We start from the raw sequence: 18,926 nt of genomic DNA on the forward strand, positions 1-18,926 counted from the left end.
TTTTCTTCTTTTAACCGTCGTAAAAGTTCTTTTAAATGTTTTCAAGCTGGGACTGCGGGCCGGTACGGAAGTCTTTAAATCGAAGGGGTTTATGGTGCTGTGTGTAGCGTTGGAGTGAACGCCTCGGCCGGCTTTCGAGTCGAGCGAGCTTCGTTCCTTCGGTAATCGTATTTTCGCCTCTATGCGGTTATGGGGGATTTCGCTGGAAATTGAAAAATTTTGAAACGCTAGCATACCGTAACTAATACACTAGCTGTTATTTTGTTTCTGTTCGAGAAAATCCCCGCGTTTATTCGAAAAACTGCTACAGATTGCTCAGTGTTGGAATATTGATTTTGATATAGCTGGTGATTGTATCAATATTAATCGTACATTATCATTTATTTATGCGACGTGTGTATTTTAAACATCTCGAATAAAATAAATTTCTCCCACTCGCAGCTTCCATAATTTATGTTAATCAATGAAAAACATAATGCCGCAGAATAATTTCAATTGCGAGAACAGAAATAAAGCAGCCTGTATATAGGCGCGGAAAGTCAATTAAATTCCAGCGTTTCCAGTAAAATCTCCAGGCCACTAAATAAAGTTTGCCACTCTTGCAGCCAGAGACTTTAATTAAAGGCATTGAAAACTTTGCGGAAGTCACTACTACTTGTTTGCTTGGCAGTATGACCAGTCCCATTCGGCTGTAACAAATGATGACTAAAGACTTGCGCGCAAATTTCTTGATGTATGTACGTACATATACAACGTAACGTTGTATCCAACTCTCTCTCCCTCTGGCTCTCTCTCTCTCTCTCTCTCTCTCTCTCTCTCTCTCTCTCTCGCTTTGTCTGGTCCTTCGTCAAGTTCGTCGGCGTATATATACCTTCTCTTGCAAAAACTTACATCAAACCAAGTGAAATTTAAATATTTATCTTCGTGATTGAGTTTGACTGACTCTGGCAAACCATGTAGAAATTTTATTTCATTTCCGTGTAAGTTGAACCATTTCAATGTTACGTCAGATGCTGGTCGATCGAGTGATTTTTTTTCAAACATAAATACTATACAGCTCTGCCTCTTGATGCACAAGACTTCTTTAATTAAAATTCGCTTTTCTTTGTAAGATCAGCGTCTCGCCTGCGTCGTTTCCTGTATACAGGTAAAAAAATATTGACAAGTTCCCTTCTTTAATGTAAACTTCAGTTTATACGTAATTGAAACGTTCATTATTGCCTGCGCCGTCTATAACGAGATAGCAGAATGCAAAAATCGGCAGGTGATAGTAAGAAAAAGCTCAATCATCAATAAGCGAACAAAAACCACTGGTGCGTACGCAGCTTTCGATATACATATTTAAAATACATTTACTTAACCATACGGACGGTAAAAGCCATATAATAACGTGACATCCAGCACCGCGTAAGCACTCGAAGCCGCGGTCGCAAAATTAACCTCTCCTGCGCATAAGGCACGACCGCTGACGCTCGCGCTTCGCGTTCGTAATGCCTGTCGGTGCTTATACAGTATTATCCTGTTTTTTTTTCAATATTGTTGTCAAAGTTTTGATTGGTATTCTTCTGGCGGTCATCAACACTATCATCAAAACTACTGAAAAATTAGTAACTTATTTGTATTTGTATCAATTATTTATTTTTGTTTGTAGATATTCTTAAATATATTCTATTTTAATTTTATTCTATTGTAATTTCAGATAAATAATACAACACTTTTGTATCGCAGTATTCAAGAGGAAGTAAAAAAAAGAATGATATTTCGTTTGTAGGATTTAAATTAGAATATTAGAAAATTGATTGTTTAGGTATTTAGCATAGTTTAGGGTGTAGTAAGCTACTTAGAGCTTTTCTTCAATCTAAGCAATTTTCTTTATTGAGTTTAGGTTTTTCTATTTCAGTATATACACTTCAATTTTGAAAGTGAATTGTACTGATTCAGCTTAAAAGATTTAATTAATATAGCGTACGTCGTTATATGATGCCAAGTGACACGGATTGTATTCAGCGATTACGTATTTCCTAAATTATGCATTTTTTATAATTTAATTTAAAGAGTGGTTTCATTTTGTATATATGTATGAGATAAAGGCCAAAATATGACTTTCAGCTTTTAATAATATAGGAAAATTGCTGAAAATAATTGGGTTGGATGGGGCATGTTGCACCGAACTTATTATTGAATTTATGTATCAAAAAATCGCTTTTAGGGTTGTGTATGTCAAAAAGTGTTAAAAAAAAATGTTTGACACGGTAAAAAGTTGTATTTTGAAAATGTTTAGAACTTTTACAATTTTCATGTAAAACGTAAATCCGTAATGTTTTATGGCAAATAATTGGTTTTTAGCTGTAAAAAATCTATTTTGGGCTGTAAACTCGAGTTATAAGCATTTTCATGATTTGATGTCAATAGAAAAAAGTTATATTTTTCAAAGATCTATAACTTTTCCATTTAACTTTTTTGTAGAATGCTTAGAGCTAAAAAACCGTTTACCGCATTCTGCGTATACGTGCAGGATCAAGCCCAAAATAAATCTGTCAGCTTAGTATTACGAGGGGAGTTCGCACACAAATTTTTAGCCCGATTGATTAAAGTCTTTCTGAGATTGATTAAAGTCTTTTATTAAAAAAACGCTTGAAAATCGAACAAATTGTGCTCGCATTTCAAAACGACGTAGAGGATCGAGATAAAAAAAATAGTTTTTTAGCTTTTGCAAAAGGAGACTTCTCCTAAAATTTCAGCCCGATCGGTCGAAAATTGCGTGAGATATCGCGCATCTCACACATCTTTCGCACACGAAACTATAAGGCACTTCCATGTCGCGGTCGTGCGTAAAATGCAGAGAGAGAGAGAGAGAGAGAGAGAGAGAGAGAGAGAGAGAGAGAGAGAGAGAGAGAGAGAGAGAGTGAGTGGGCACCGTAAAACCGAGGGTGAGCGAGCGATTTCAACTCGTAAAAGCGTCATTCGAATTTTCGCGTGCGCTATCCCCGCAGCGAAAACAACGAGCGCAACAATGAACTCGTCCGCGGCTGCCGGACTATGCACAAAACGGCCTCTCTCGCTCGTATAACAAAAAGCTTGATAGCGCGCACGGGGCAGCAGCAAGAAAAAAGGAAGCCGCGAGCACGCGCTTATCCCGTTGAGGAGTTTTACGGTATAACAGCCGGAGAGAGAGAAAGCGAGAAAAAGGCGCGCTTCACAGATTTTCATCGTAATCCATCAATGGCCGCGCGCGCAGCCAGACAGTACAGCTCTCTATATAAGCAACGCACGCGCGCAACAAGGCCGCGAGAGCCTTCACGCTCGCGCTCGTGTGCAGCCGCTGTGTATACGTGTTTGCATATCGAGCACTTTTTATTTTACAATTCCAGAAATATCGAAGTTTACGGCGATGGGCTTATAATAATAACCGCGGCAACGGCGCCGAGTATATAAAATAATGATGATAATAATAACAATAATGCATCTGCGCGGCGATGCGCGAAGGACGCGCGCGCGCACCCCGAGGCGTCGCTTGTGCTCTTCTTCTGCAGCCCTGCTTCTCTTATATGCAGCATTTACCGCCACATATTTGCGCGCATATTATATACAGCGCGGGATTTCACGATCGGGGTACGCGTTTACGTGTTCGACAGAAATATATATTTCAATATGAGGATGAAAACGGGGAATATAAGCAATTTATAGACGCGTCCTATTATTCGAGATGATGTATGTAGGTATTGCCTCGAATGCGTTGAATTTTGTATCGAATCAACCTAACTCTACGCATTCTTTTACGAATGCTTGTTCCACTGTAAACTTTGAGCATCGGACCCGGAGTCTCGCCGTACCCGGAACGTATCTACTGATAATCGGTACGATAATACCGCTCGTGCTGCTGTTTACAGCACGAGAGCTGAACGCGCGTACATAGTATAGAAGATTGGATTCGTTTGTGCGCGCTAATAAAGTTCGAAAAATAAAGCTCCCGAACAAGTTTCCCAGATTACAGAACTATTATGGAAGCTTATTTAAATTCACTCTCATTTTTTTCTCGGCATTCAACTCCTCTCAACTGGAATTTCCGCACTAGATCGGATTAACTTTGCCGAAGCTCTCAAAGACAACGTCCTCTTTATTTCAGGCAGCTCTCTTGCTATCTCGCATCCCTCCGCAGCAGTGGCTCTCGTGCGCGCATAGCTAAACAGCACTCGAGCGCCGGGCGCTAGAGCGGTAACCGATAAAACCTCGGGAAAGTGCCTCGGTTCCCCCCACACTGGCGTGGAATTTACTATGCGTCTCGTCGCGCTATACTGTATGCATGCGCCTCGCTAAATTACGATCCGCCGTTAATTATCAGCTCGCGGTCGAAAAAAGAAGGAGTATTCTCGGAGGTGTAGCTCCGCCGGGTATAATGCGATTACAAGCCCCCGAATTAATCGCTGCTACACGCGACCAGCTGTTCGATTATCGCTGCGGGCTGGCGAGATTCGCACTTCTTTTTGTGCGAGCTAGAAGGCGAAAGTGGCACTTTGCCTGTGCAGTAATTCCTGCACTTTGATGGGACGTAATATGCGCTGTCGCATTGATAAAAATCCACAAAGGACCCGCGGACTAGCCGCGGGTCCTTTGTGGATTTTTATCAATGCGACGGCGAGATTAGCTCCTGTTGCGGAGCTGATGAAGACTCCTTTGTGGGATTGAGCGAAGTCAAAATTGATTAAAAAGTACATCGATTTGCGAAAGAGAAATGAGCTCTCCAACCAAAGGTTCTCCGGGAACGAATGATAGAAATTCTGTGGAACGTCAACTGATATGTAGTCGAATGTAATATTCATGTGCAAAAAGTGCAGTAGTATTTTTGAATCCCTCTGGCACTAAATGTACAACCTGATTGGATCTTTATTTGCGTTACATACGCCCGGTAGAGATCTCAAAAGATTGACATAGATAAATGCCGGCTATATTTTACATTTAAGTTTAACCAGACCACGAAATTTCTCTGAAAGTCGTTTATACAATAAATATCAACAAACGTCTCAGATAACTCGTGCCTACTACGATTTCTATGAACAGCGAATGCAGTATTTCAAAAGTCTAGAAAATAAAACACATCGCCGCTTTATTCATCGATATAGGATATACTAACTAAGCCACTTAGAGCACAGAAGCACTTTTTATTATCGCATCAGTTTTTACTTTAACAGCAGATAAAATTGGATTTGAAACCTCTCGTTTCAAAGCAATATTCACAACAACTTGCGACCGAAATACGAGCTTGTCAGGTTTCACAGAAATAATTGTGCAATGAAAGTTGCAGTTTCACGATAGGATTCCGTAAAAGGGTTGATTCTTCTCTGGAACGTATAATAAATAACGTTATTGCACAATAATGACGATCGCCTCCAATAAATTCCATCCAGGGAGATAACAATTATTCGATAATAGGCAATAAATTGGATGCCCCGCAATAATAGCTAATTTCGATGAAAATTCATACATTGGCGTATTTGTAAATTTAATAATCATCCTAATTTCGATTAAATATACGAAACGTAAATCGCTTTATATGTGCATCAGTCTAAATAATCCAAAACCAGTTGAAACAGGTACACAACGCAGCATTGTAATTCAGACAAAAGTCCTCAACGATGCAGCATTCACAATGGAGCCAAAGCGTGAAGTGATTATAACTTCATACGTATATTATGTGAATCATAGCTATTCAGTGTTTAAAGCTCTTCCCTTACGCACGAACTAGTTGATATTAATAAACGGTGCGAATTGATGCGATCTGGCTACGCGGTTTTGGCCGAACTGTGAACAATAAAGAAACTTTGTCTCACGATTCAAGCCAATCATTGGCGATGCAAACGAAATAATACATAAAAGAGCTTGCACACAGAGGTGCCAAAGTGAGCTCGTCGCGATTCTGACAGAAGAAAAACGAGCCGTCGACAGTGAGGAAACAGGCCGCAGCGTGCGTGTCACCGAAAATTCGTCGCAGTTCGCGCGCAGCCATTAAAAACAGATCAGAGGCGTAAATCAAGCTATACACACATCCATCGGCGAATCGACCCATCGGCACGTATATTCCCCGCCGCTATACCAACACACAGGCGCGCCAGAGATCCGGGCGTGTAGCAGAGGCTATACTCGGCTGCAACGGCACCAGCAGCATCTCCTCGTCCGCTAATTACGACAACGCCGCCGCGACCTTGGCCCAATGGCGGTGGCATCACATCCCTGCGGAGGCTCTCTCTCTCACTCTGTCTCACTGTCTCTATATGTCTCACTGTCTCTCTTGAGCGCGCGCGCGCGCGAAATGAATCATCCTGATCAAGCTGGCGCTACTCTCGTAAAAGCAGCCGTGTCGGTCGTCCGCTAATTCCCAATAATTCCCGATAATTCCACCGATAAGCCAAGCTACAGAGAGCTGCCACTACAACCGCCGCCGCGGCGAAAGTGAGTTTACTTAGCCACTCTCGGCTGGCTTAACGCAGCCCTCACTCGACTATACACTCGCTGTGTGTAACCCATCTTCCATCTCTGTTGCAAACTCGGCTGAGCTGCAGTTCCCCTTTGGCTTGTCTTGCAGAGAGCCAGCAGATTTACGAGCACGCGTCGTTATCTTGCGATATGGATTTTATCAAGTTTCATAGCGAAAAGCTTTTCAACACCTCTACTCGTATATCAAGATCAAAGTTCATGTAAGCGAATTAGAAAAATTCGGTGAAAAAAACCATCTCGAAAAGCGTCGAGTTGTATCAAAAGGACATCCATCGAAACCTAATTAACCCGCGTATAATCTCGCGAGCGAAACACATTGCAAGTGTGTGCGGGAAATCATTAACATATACACGAGTTATGATCCAAATGATTCGGAGCAGCTTCGAAAACAAACAATTTCCGCAGAAAGGCGCTAACATACGGAAAACAAATCAAACGTGTTTGACCCGACGTGCCTGCGTGCACACACAACAGGGGCTGCGAGAGCGCGCGCGGTGGGAATCGAGACACACGCACGACGACCATGCACGAACGAAAGCTGAGCAAATATAGTCGAAGACGCGGCAAACAGCTCGTGCATGTGTGTGAATACACGCGCACGCGTGTGGCGCATCCCGATCCTAAAGAGAGCCGGCGACGAGAACGGCGTGTATAAGGAGTCGGAAATTTGCGATGCGCGAAAGCTCCGCTCTTAATCCGGACCGGCGCGCAACGAATCGGCAAGCTCGCGTTTGTCCTCTCTCGTTAAGTTTGCGCGGGAGCTTATTCGCAATCCGAGCCGACGGAGACAGTCCCAGCGATTAATTTCGCCTCGGAGAGAGAGAGAGAGAGAGAGAGAGCCGCTCGGTACCACACACGGAGAGACAGACAGCGAAACCGAGCTTAGGCTTCGACGACAGCCAGTCGGCTTACATAAACTTACACGCGCGGATAGTGTGTGCCTACGTGTACGCGTACATGCGGTGTATATAACTGACTTGTCGCCAGCCAGATAGGGGTACTGGATCATCTCGCGCGCGCGAGGTCACTTGGATGAGCGAGCATCGATGTGGGATATCAGGAGGCGACTCAATTTCGAGAAACCGATGACTCGGCGCTGCTTATCGGTGTTTCGACATGTCTGGCTAAGGGCGCGAATGTACCTACTTCTTATTTCCTTCAAACTCCGAGAGCTCAAATCAAAAGGTTAATTCACTTCGCCCGTCGAATCAGTTATCGCTTATTGCACCAGAATGGAGATGAGCTGATTAAGCTCGCGTCGCCGGCCTCGAAATTTATACGGGGCTCGTAGCATTCTTCGGACTTATTGGAAATCGTGTCTAATATAATGTCCGGGCGGGAAATCGACGGTTTCATTAAGTACGCGAGCGGCTGCAGCGGCGCGCGAGAGAGCAAAAAAGCTGAGGATGCGGACTTGCGGTTTTCGCGCGGCTCTTTTTTCGATGTAGATCATATCGAGGCGCTGCCTGCAGTACAGTGTATACGAGCTTTTTCCGATCGATACCTGGCTGCTCTCGCACCGTTCGCTTGAGAGACTTTTTCGCGAGGTTAACCGCCACGGTTATTTTTGATGAATACACTGCTGGATGTGGAAAAGATCCGCTGCTGATATTCTTCTCATTATAGCTGCAGGCTGGTTACAGGCGCGAAGGACTTTGCCACCTGCGAAATGTACTTTTGCGTGCGAGTATACTACGATCGCTACGGCTAGATATGAAGCAGGGAAACGAGTTGACTCGCGGCATTTTCTTTTGAGAGAGCGCGCGGACGACGAATAGGAAATGATAGATTTTTTTAAAGAAAGAAAGCGCGTTCGATTCGCGCGATTGCAGTATTGCTTGATTGCCACATGATTGACGCTTATTATGCGCCGGAAAATCGAATTCCGTCGAATTTCGTACAAAAACAGAGAGGTTCCGACAGCTTTCGAAAAGCTGCGTAGAAAACTCATAGAAAATTCTCTTACTACGCGTATTTCTTCGAAATTAATTAAAATTCGCGCAGCACTCGTCTGTAAATGAACTTACAATCAATCACGTGCGGCACAAAGGATGCGACATTATGCAGGAAAAACTGCCAAAATATCAGACAAATTTTCCCCCTCGAAAAGTATCAACCCCTGCAGACAAAAGAAAGACACACCGCTCCCCTAAAGCGCTCTCACTTTGGCCGAAAAATTACATCAAACGCAATCTCTCCATCATCGTATCGCGCTCTACACGCGCTCGTCGCCCTACCGACGAAAGAAAGAAGCTAAAAGACGTAGACAGCCTGGCGCAGAAAGAATCACTTCTCGACGAGCGATGCCGGCCCGATAAGCGGAAAATCTGGGGAAATTGCTTTCCGGATGGCACACACGCGTTGCCGCCACCGCCGCGACTCTAATGCGCGAGTTGCCGCGGCGAGCCATCATCGCAACGACGGCGTCGGGGAAAAGGAAAAGCCCATTCCCGGCTCGCTCGCGAGAGATGCGTATTTTTACGAGCCGCGCCGAGAATTTCCGGAGGCGGAGTCGCGCCGCGGAGCAGGAGGTATTATACAGAGTGCCTCGTCCCCACGGGCGAGCTTTTAAGCGATTCCTCGGGCTTCACCCACTCGATCTTTGTATACCCACAGGAGAGAGCGAGAGAGAGAGAGAGAGAGAACGAACTGGAGCGTAGAGGGGAACGTGATGTATCTACGAATATCTGATTCACTCGCGGCCGCGCGCACTTTGATAAGGGACGTATTATTTTATAATCGATTCGGAATAATACCCTCCCTACCTCCGCTTTTTCCCGCGCGGCGAATAACGGGGAAGAAAATTGCGTCGCTTGATGGACTCATCGAGCCCGAGCGATGCAATAGCCTATAACTGGCGTTTCGTACGCACCGTATATGTGTATAGGCACATCGGTCTATTAATATATTATACGGACGCGCGAGAGTTCGAAGAGATTACCGCGCGATTACTCCGGCGAATACTTTTCACGCGCAGTTTCCCGCGGGTAGGAGCGGCTAAAATTACGAGCATCATTTAACTGCAATGAAAACTTCGGATTCCCTAGCGTTCCGCACGTGCACGCGAGGAGAACTAAAAAAGAGAAGCTTCGCTGCCGCCGTTAAGAGTTCATAATACGGAAAATGAATCAAACTTCTGTTTCGACCGCATTCCTGCCTCTCAACCGTCCAAACGAAGCTCGGGGAAAAAGCGGTCCATATTCCGAAAAGTTATTCGGCCGGGCGATCGCACGCTCTACTGCGCTTTTTCCCACTGTATTGCGTGCACACGCGAGCATTCTTTCAGCTCGACGCACAGCTCGACGCGCTGCGCCAACGAGAGTTTTCATCCCTCGCTCGGGGCTGATTGCGAAACATTCCCCTATACAGTGCGCCGCGATTCGTTAAATTCGAGTATGCGGTAAGACGCACGCATGCGACGCTCGATTTAAGGCGACATATTTTTCGATTTTCGCTGATAAGGAAACGGCAACCGAGCTTCTACGACCGTATAGCCAATGGCGCGCGTTTACGAAGCCGCTGTACTACTGCTGCTCGAGTCGTAAAAGAAAGGCGAGACTCGTAAAGCCGCGAGGGCATGGAAAAAACCATAAGGAGTTTTACCGACGCGACTATGACGTTCGCTCTTCTCCCGTGCGCGGCTCTGGATAAAAGTTCCTCTCGTATTTCCCACGGTATGCGCGACATTTCCGCGAGGCCAAACGCGAGCTCAGCCAATGATTAAGGACGCCGGGAGGTAAACGCGCGCCCGCGAGCGTGATGTATAGGGTGCGACGAGAGAGTGAGGAAAGAAAGGCAGACGGAACGATCATCAATTGCAGCTGCGAATGTAGGGAGCAGTGTATACCTATAGAGGAATGCGAGCTGCTCCGGACTTCTGGGGCGAAAGAAAAAAGAGAGTGCAAATATAGGAGGAATGCCGAGTTACGATTTTCGTGGATCGCGCCGGTCGCTTGGTTTATGAGCTGCTAACGATGCGTTTCTTGTGGTCACGTACCTCCATGTGCAGGCTTTTTGCAGTTGTTATTTTTGCTTCGCAGGTGTTCCTTAATTCTGCTGAGGTTCGTTGTTCCTTTGAACCGAGTGCACACCGACGAAATGGAACTCGCTCCATATTTTTTAATCGAAAGATAAATTTTTAATTTACTGCCAATAGATTTACTTCGTAACTAGGTAATCATTATAAACTCGTGGATTAATTAACGCAAGAATATTTACGATTTGCCGTTAAAGCGTAATCATATAAATTTCATATACTCTGGACGTACACCTCTAATTATTCGGATTCGCGCGGAGGAATAAGTATACGGTAAATGCAGAATCATGAATACAGAAGTCAGAATCAAGGTGACGCAAGTTTGCACTTCTGAATTTGCATATACTAATTTTAACGCGTTGAACATAAACATATGAATATTTGAAACTTGCATACTCGCATCCCAAGACACGTGCGAGTGCAAATCTATAACGCTGTAAGCGAATTTAACAGACATTTGCATATCTCTGGGAGTCATCCCAAATGTATTTATCATCATTTTTACGTTAGCAACAATTTAGAGATCATCCGTGCGATTGCCATTAATAATCATTATTTTTCAAAACTAAGTCCGTTTGACAGTAATGCAGTGTACGAAGATTTAGTACTAGTTTTATACTATCCTGTCAATCTACTCAACGACGTAATCATATAATATGCTAAATTACTATTAAGATACGAGAGATTTTCAATCGGATAAGGCAAATCGTTTACTTCATCTGCAGTATGACAATATACAAGTCACCTAAGAGAAAATAATCTACGGATTATTTATATTTTTTGCATATAATTTTTTAATTTAATTCCTCAACTGTTTATTAGGAAATTTGTTTTCAGCCAGAAATTAACAACCTGCACAATATAGGCACATGTTAAAGTTTTAATACGTCTATAAAGTTCTTTATTCAATTAAAGCATAAAGTTCTTAAAAGCAAAATTAATGAAGAAAAGTGATGATAGCTACTTTGTATGCTCACTCATTACTTTCGTGCTAACGACAGTTTTCTCTTTAATTTATTAGCAATTTCTTAACGATAACAAATTCTAACTGATGAATATCTGAAATTAAAAAAAATTGAATTCAATAATACTGGGAAAAATACTTCACTTGCAACGTATCTGAAAAATTTACTGATTTTCAGAAACGCTGACTAATTGCTAAAACAAACGTCAAAAGTGCAAACAAAAAAAAAAACATAAAATTAAAATCTTTGAAGTGTTATTATGGACAACAAAACGGATATTATTTTTTTTCTTTAGAAAAAAATTATTCTTCATTGTTATTTTAACCTATGTATTAACTTAGGCTGTCACTACCTTGCACGAGCTTCAATATTCTTTCAGTATGAATATGCACATAAAAGCATAAATACTCTGATGATCGATTTCATTGGCAGTTCGTAGGTGACGAGTGGAAAGCAAGTTTGTACTCACCACAATTCGTATTAATTTATGGATATGTATGCGTTTAAACTTTTATGAAAATGTCTATTTATTTATTTTTATTCGAAATCAAAGCCTGCGGAACGATGTCAAGTTAGTTTCAACCGAAAAACAGAGACGTATAACAGCGAGTTCAATATAGGTACTTCAGTATATGTGAGAATAGAAACAAAACGCGGAAATACAAAGCAAAATTTAATTGCCCAGTTTAGACGTAACCCACAATGAAACATAGTTTTCAGAAGCCTTGACTAAAAGAAAGAATGGCGCAAGACACGCGAGGATCTACGAGGGGATATACGAGGTAAGAGCGAAATTGACAAGTGCCTTTTCCAAGCATGGACATCCGTGGACGTCGACGACAATTACGGGTCGAGAGATCTCAGGCTTTCGATGGCTCCCTCTCGCACTCTGTCCCGATCCTTTTTTGAAAGTGACTGACTTCAATTCAGCCGGTGAAAATAGCCTTTCATATGGCCTTTTTTCGCGCCCGCACACATACTCGGCTGCTGAATGCGTTCAATTACGTATTTCCTGGTTAACGAGATCCATTGAAAGCGCTTTTCGTTACGATATTACGCCCGACTGCAAAGTGCGAGATATGAGCGCGAAGAAGAGCGCGCGCGCGAGTGAACGCAGATGAGAGAGAGAGAGAGAGAGGGAGAGAGAGAGAGAGAGAGAGAGAGAGAGAGAGAGAGAGAGAGAGAGTGGGAGAGAGAGAAAGGGAGAAAAATAATGCACACTCTCCTCTGTGCGCTCGAGGAGAATCGAAAGCTTTTTCATCGGGGAATCAAAAGTATTATTTCACCAGCGCGCGGCCGTAATTCACTTATTAGCATTGGCGCGAAGTTTGATGGCGGTCTTTTATTTTTATTTCTCATGCGCGCAGCTCGCCCAATGTTTGCACGCGGAAACTGGCTGCGGAAAAAGTTCGCCTCCGCCGAGAGCCACATGTTGCGAGCGTCGATGCAAAATTCGAGGGCAAAACGAGTTTCGGATGCAGCCTCCTTGTCCCGTGTAATTGTACTGATATATACGTATATATAGCGGGAGGACAACGAGTGCGTTGCGCAGCTCTCTCTTGCCCTCTTCGTATAATGTACGTTTATTGACTCTATCATGACGAGAGTCGTGTGTGCGTGTGCGCGTTATTAGTGGAAAATCCAATGGCCTTTGTGCAGATAACGCAAAAATGTAGAATTGCTGTTGGCTCTGTACCGCAAACGGTGTATTGGATATAGGCTACGTGATTGCGTCGATGGTTTGCTATTGGACTCAAATAAGTTTTACTATAGAGCTACATCAATGCGTTTGCGTTTTCCTGCTCAGCTAATCAGCGTAATCATCGAGTGGGTAATCAAAATTACACGTGTTTTAAATATCGATGAGTAAAATTATGCTATAAATTACTTTGTTTTTAACGCCTCCGTTGTTCCGCGATTCTCGAGTAAGAATGATTATAACACACGATAAACTATCCTCTTCTCGTTCGGAAGAAAAAAAAACTAATTTGCCAAGCGTTCGTTAAGTTTATCCGAGTGCAAATTTAGCGAGAAAAACGAAACCGGAGACCGCAAGATGTTCAGGTTTAACGGAAATCCGCGCAGTTTATATTCCATTTCGCATTTGTCGAAGGTACGTATGTACGATCAATCAATCACGCGGAAACTTAAATCATATCAATACAGCGCTCAATTCATCACGCAGCGTATATACGTGCCAATCGTCAATCAATCACGAGGTGCGTGCTTCTGAAGTCAAAAACATATTCTTTTAAAGCACGCGTGCGTCGAACGCGCATTTCACTTATGCGGAGTTACCAAAAGGGGAAGAAGAAGAAAAAAAAAGGTACTTACTCGGTCCGTGGAACGGCGACAGCAGCAGGAGCAGCAGCAAGACAAAAACAAAGCGCGGCAACGGATCACGTGAGTCTCGGCTAGCCTCGGCCGATGAGAAAAAGAAGCGTAGTATACGTCTGTACGTGTGTATGCGAGAACTGCGAGCTGTCGGCAACGTGTGCGAGCGAGCGAGCGGGAAACACAAAGTGCGCACGGCTGGGTCGCGCTCCGGCTCTTTATACCCCCTGGAAACTTGCACCTGTGCTTGCGCAGAACTTACTCTTACAAAGCTGCCTGCCTGGCTCGCCAGCTCGCCAGCAGCTTCCCTGCGCGCCCGCCTCCCCCTTCCCCCTTCCACTCACTCTCGATCTCGATGCGCGCCGCCGACTCCCCTCCCTATACCTCAGCCTCGCGAGCTACCGCTCTACACTCCGGCTACTGCTTATGCGCTGATGCTGCTGTTGCTCCACATCATACTCTCTTCTCTATCCTACGCCAAGCCTATAACTCGCCGTCGGCTGGGTTCGAGGCTTTTTGCGATTCTGCGCTTGTGATTAGCGCATGCGAACGACTAAAATTTTGCGCACACCTTTTCGTCGAGTGTTCAGAGAGTCGCGAAAAGTAATTTGGAATAAGCGACCTGATTAAATCATGCCGAAATCGCTGTGTACTGCGCTATCCGAGCAAGGATCGTGGTTGAGCATCCGAAGCTCGAAACTTCATCGTGCCGCGAGCGGTAGTTCCGAAAACTTTATAAGTTCAGCAGTCGCCGAGAGTGCAGGGGATTTTCTTGTAACTACACAAAGCTGATTGAAAGTTTGAGGCAATGGGACTTGGACACGTTAATTATTGCACGACCCATTACATTATGCGCTCGACCAACTGATGCGTCTCTTTTAATTATTTTCCTGCTACGCTCGCTTTAATAATACGCGCTTTTTGCGTTTCGTTATTAAAGGATTATCGGATTATATTCGAAGCATTATAAATTATCAACAGGTGAGAGACCATCGCGTAAATAATTTATACGAGTAATGCCAAGGAGGGAAAACCGTGTCACGTATCAATCATAAACATCGTTAATATACCTTTTTAATTTGATCCGTGGATTCGATCGACAAACACGATTCTTCCGCGCAGAGTACAGTGGAATTTTGATACGCTCTCGGCTTAATAGTCTCGCGATATATTTTCACATCAAGCTGCAATCAATATACACTGCATATTATTGCATCCGTGATACTTTAACACAATAGTTCTTGAGCCTTACCGACGACCTGCGCCGCGATGCTACAGCAGCCGTAACAATATGAATCGGCATTGAAAATTAAGCAGTCAGCCGCCATATGGCCGTATCCCGGAGTGTGTATGCAGATAGGCTATAAATCAATGTTGATCGCATCAACACAAACAAGCGCTGCGCAAATAACCTGTTACGCAATGAAAACCATTCCATCATTTTTTTTCCTTCTTTTGCCTTCCACATATAAATACGCGGCGTAATAACTATGTATACTCCGCGGCTGATTCTCTCGTCCTCTTTGCTTCTCTGTCCGACTCGTACGTTTGAAGCGCGAAACCGAGCGACAGAGCCGAGCGAGCGCAGCATCCCTTGAATAAGTTATTTTTCAATTAGTTTACCCGAGCGCGCATTATTTTCCGAGCTTCGACGACACGACCGCAGGACACATCAAACGCGGCATAATGGATTCGTGTTGATTTTGAAAATTTATCAACGCCCAGCGCACCGCTCTCGCGTTTCCCTCTGGCTGCTGTCCCGAAATGCAAAACCGACCGACTGAGCGGGAGGCTGGTGGGGTTGGCTCATTTCGTACATCGACAAAATGCGAGAGCGCAAAAATATGCGCAGCAACGCGCACTTTTGCGTACATGCTAAATCACTGGGTTGATTTTATTTTCAGGCGCCTGCATTGCTTTGTTGTTTAGGTGAATTGTGCTTTTGCTGGATGGTTTTTGGAAAATTAACTGGTATAATATTGCCGTACGAGAACTGCTCAGTGAATACCGCACTGAGAAAAATTAGATTGTAAAAATTACTACTTTGGATAATAAAACGAGGACCGACTCAGGTGTTTGTTATTTGTACTATATTTTATAATGAAATTCACTATTTTTATAGTTTTCACGAAACTTTCTCAAAGCGGCTGTTGCGGACCCGCCGTTAAGAGACATCCGGTTTTTTTCACTCGCAAGCGCTAAGATTTTATGCTCGTTAGTTATAAGACCGCTCAAGCCCTGGTAGAAAATTAAGCAGTGAAACTGGTGAACATACCAGTTAGCACTGACGAGTTCAAAGCATGATGACTGCTTAGGCACCGTCCAAGCACTGCTAAGATTCCGAATTATGTGAAACGTAAATAACAACATGCTTAACCCCGAAAAATACGTACATACGTATATGGAGAATTCTACGGAAAATGTACATTTTTTTTATTGCAAAAACGGTGGAAAAAAATTGTTGGAACACGCAGATGAACCATTTATTTTCGAATTGTACATGTTTAGAACAATCTAAAACCACGTTTCAACACTGGAAAAGTGCCTTGTAAGACTGTTTTTTTGGCCCCTCAAAATCGTTGAAAAATAGACATTGTTCAACGGCGTGTACCTAATGTATAAGGATACGAACAGAAAATGTCTTAATATGGTATAATGAAAGAACAGGAAAAGAGCTTTAAATTTAAAAAAGCGATGAAAATTTGATTTGATTTTGATTTGATCAAAAGTTACATGCAATTGGAAATGCGGAAAAATTATGAAAATTGCTTGATTTTTCAAAATCAAGAAATTTGTATGTTTTTTTTTTCATGATTTTTCCGTATTTTCAACTATATGCGTAACTTTTGACCAAATCAAGGATTTTCAAAGCCATTTTTTTAATTAAAGCCCCTTTCCCTTTCTTTTATTCTCGTTTGTGCAACCAAAAAAGTGTATTTTTTCCGTAGAATTCCCCATATACTGTTTTGCGAATTATCTGTATATGTACACATTTGATTGAGACAAAAACGTGTCAAGGTGCATTTTAAACAGTACGTCAACAAGAATTAGAAGTTAAAAAAATACATTTCATGCATCAAGTCACGTAACCTCCAAAAATGTGTGTTCATGGAATACTTATTTTTGTGAGGGTTAAAATCCAATATTCGGGTAAAAACATGTTATACATGGTCATATAAGCGTTTTTCATTAGTTTCATGAGTGTTTTTGGATAATTATGAGTCAATGTATAGTTATTTACTGGTCTTTACTTCACTCTGCAGTCCTTGATGGCCAGTGGCACCCTATTGAAAAATCTCACGTGAGATCTCACGCCAAAATTTCATTACGAGATTCTCATCTAACCAATTTTTTGTTTTTTACATGTTTCAATCCATTTTTAGTCAATTAGTGGCTTTTTTAAAAAAATTCGATCTTATAAAATTTATCATAAATTTTAACTTAAAAAAATGAAGTACAATTTTTCAAAAATGTGTGTTTGAATTTTTTTTTAAAAAGTCACCAATCGACGGAGAATGGATTGACACGTAAAAACGAAAAATTTCTTAGATGAATTTTTGGCGTGAGATCTAGCCTGTGATCTCACCTGAAATCTCACGTGAGATTTTTCGGTAGAGCATGAATAAAAATCTGAAAATAATCGCATGGCAGAGAACTGAGCATAGACTGGCGAGTCACTACAGAACGTTTCTACCAGGAAGGTACTACAAACCAATCCTCTCTTAAAAAAATGATGGCTTTTGTTGTGAAGCATTTAATACGTGATTCTGATTGGTTGCTGGTTGGTTGCCTAGGCAACGAGATCAGAACCGCTCTTTAAATTCATAACCCTCAAAACAGTCATATCTCATAACCCTGGTAGAAATGTTTGAGGAGTTTAAAATGAAATGTGGAAACCTTGATAACAGATAAAATATATGTAATTTTTAGTAAAAAAATTTCATTTCCTTCATTCCTAGTAAATTGTAAAATGCGTGCAACTATATGCGTTTATCCGCGACTTGTTTAGGATTAGGCATTGCGAACGTATGTTAAATGTTTGGTAAATAATAATATTAAAATAATCTAAAACTTGCATCTTCAGCAAGAAAACTCCAGATTCCGTGTCCCGACTATACAGGTTAAAATCGGACAAAGACAAGAATATTCACAAGAAAATTGGGCACTGAAAATAAATAAAACTGTTCACATTTTATATGGGCCTATAACACTTGTCAATAACTATCTATTTTTCGTAGGAATGAAATATATTTCAGAGAAGTATCAAAGTTGAATTAGTTTTTCTGGTCTAAAATTTAAATTGAGTTTTAGTATTTAGACGTAAACTAAATAATTTTTTGTAACACATGCACGATTTTCGGGAGTCGAGAGATAGACCGATAGTTGTTTATTAGATAATGTTTATTAGTCAGCGTCGGCTATTGTCACGCTGCTTTCCTTTTGCCCCCCCCCCCCTCTGTCTCTCTCTCCTACTCTACTTCTATATGCTTCGCGCGCGGCTCCTGCCGCCTCGATAGTCGTCGCGATCGCGATGCGTGTTTGTATGTGTGTGTGTGCGTGCTTCGCGCGCGGGTATATGTGCTGGGCTTTTGCCGAGCTGTTGTGAGGGCATATGCACTATCACAGTATATTATGTGCCTAGGGAGGAAAAAACTTGGACAGTCCATAATATCGAAGGCGAGGGTGGCAAGCACGAGGTATGGGCTATTCAATTTTCCCCCCTTATGATGCGTATACTATTTTTCTTCACACCAGCACCGGAAATGCACATTCCTCTCTAGGCGCCCGGAAGGGAATGTGGTACTTTCGGTGCAGGTGTGGAGAAAAATAGTATACGCACCACGGGAGGAAAATTGAACATGCCATACCTCGTGTTTACATGAGATATGGACTGTCCAAGTTTTTTCCTTCCTAGGCACGTAATATACTATTGCGCCCGCTGCTGCATTTTTTGACCCGTCGGTCGGAAAACGACTACTTTTGTCCCTAATTTTAGGTCAAAAAAAACGCGAAAACCGTGCATGTGTTACAAAAAAACATAAAAAACGCCCGTATTCCTGACGTACAGGTGCGGTTTGAAGTGAGAACAAAAATCGGCT

The 18,926-nt window shown here is 42.7% G+C and overlaps 1 protein-coding gene across 1 annotated transcript in view; it reads right to left on the reverse strand.

Annotated features, from left to right (window-relative positions):
• LOC100116701 (calexcitin-2) overlaps window positions 1-14,285 on the reverse strand; it is a 64,938-nt gene extending 50,653 nt beyond the window's left edge. Inside the window, exon 1 of the mRNA XM_001601079.6 lies at window positions 13,828-14,285. The gene's annotated coding sequence lies outside the window, so the exon portion shown is untranslated. The remainder of the gene's footprint in view (window positions 1-13,827) is intronic.
• Window positions 14,286-18,926: the final 4,641 nt, after the last annotated feature.

This window comes from Nasonia vitripennis (genome assembly GCF_009193385.2).
Source record: "Nasonia vitripennis strain AsymCx chromosome 3 unlocalized genomic scaffold, Nvit_psr_1.1 chr3_random0004, whole genome shotgun sequence".
NCBI lineage: Eukaryota > Metazoa > Arthropoda > Insecta > Hymenoptera > Pteromalidae > Nasonia > Nasonia vitripennis.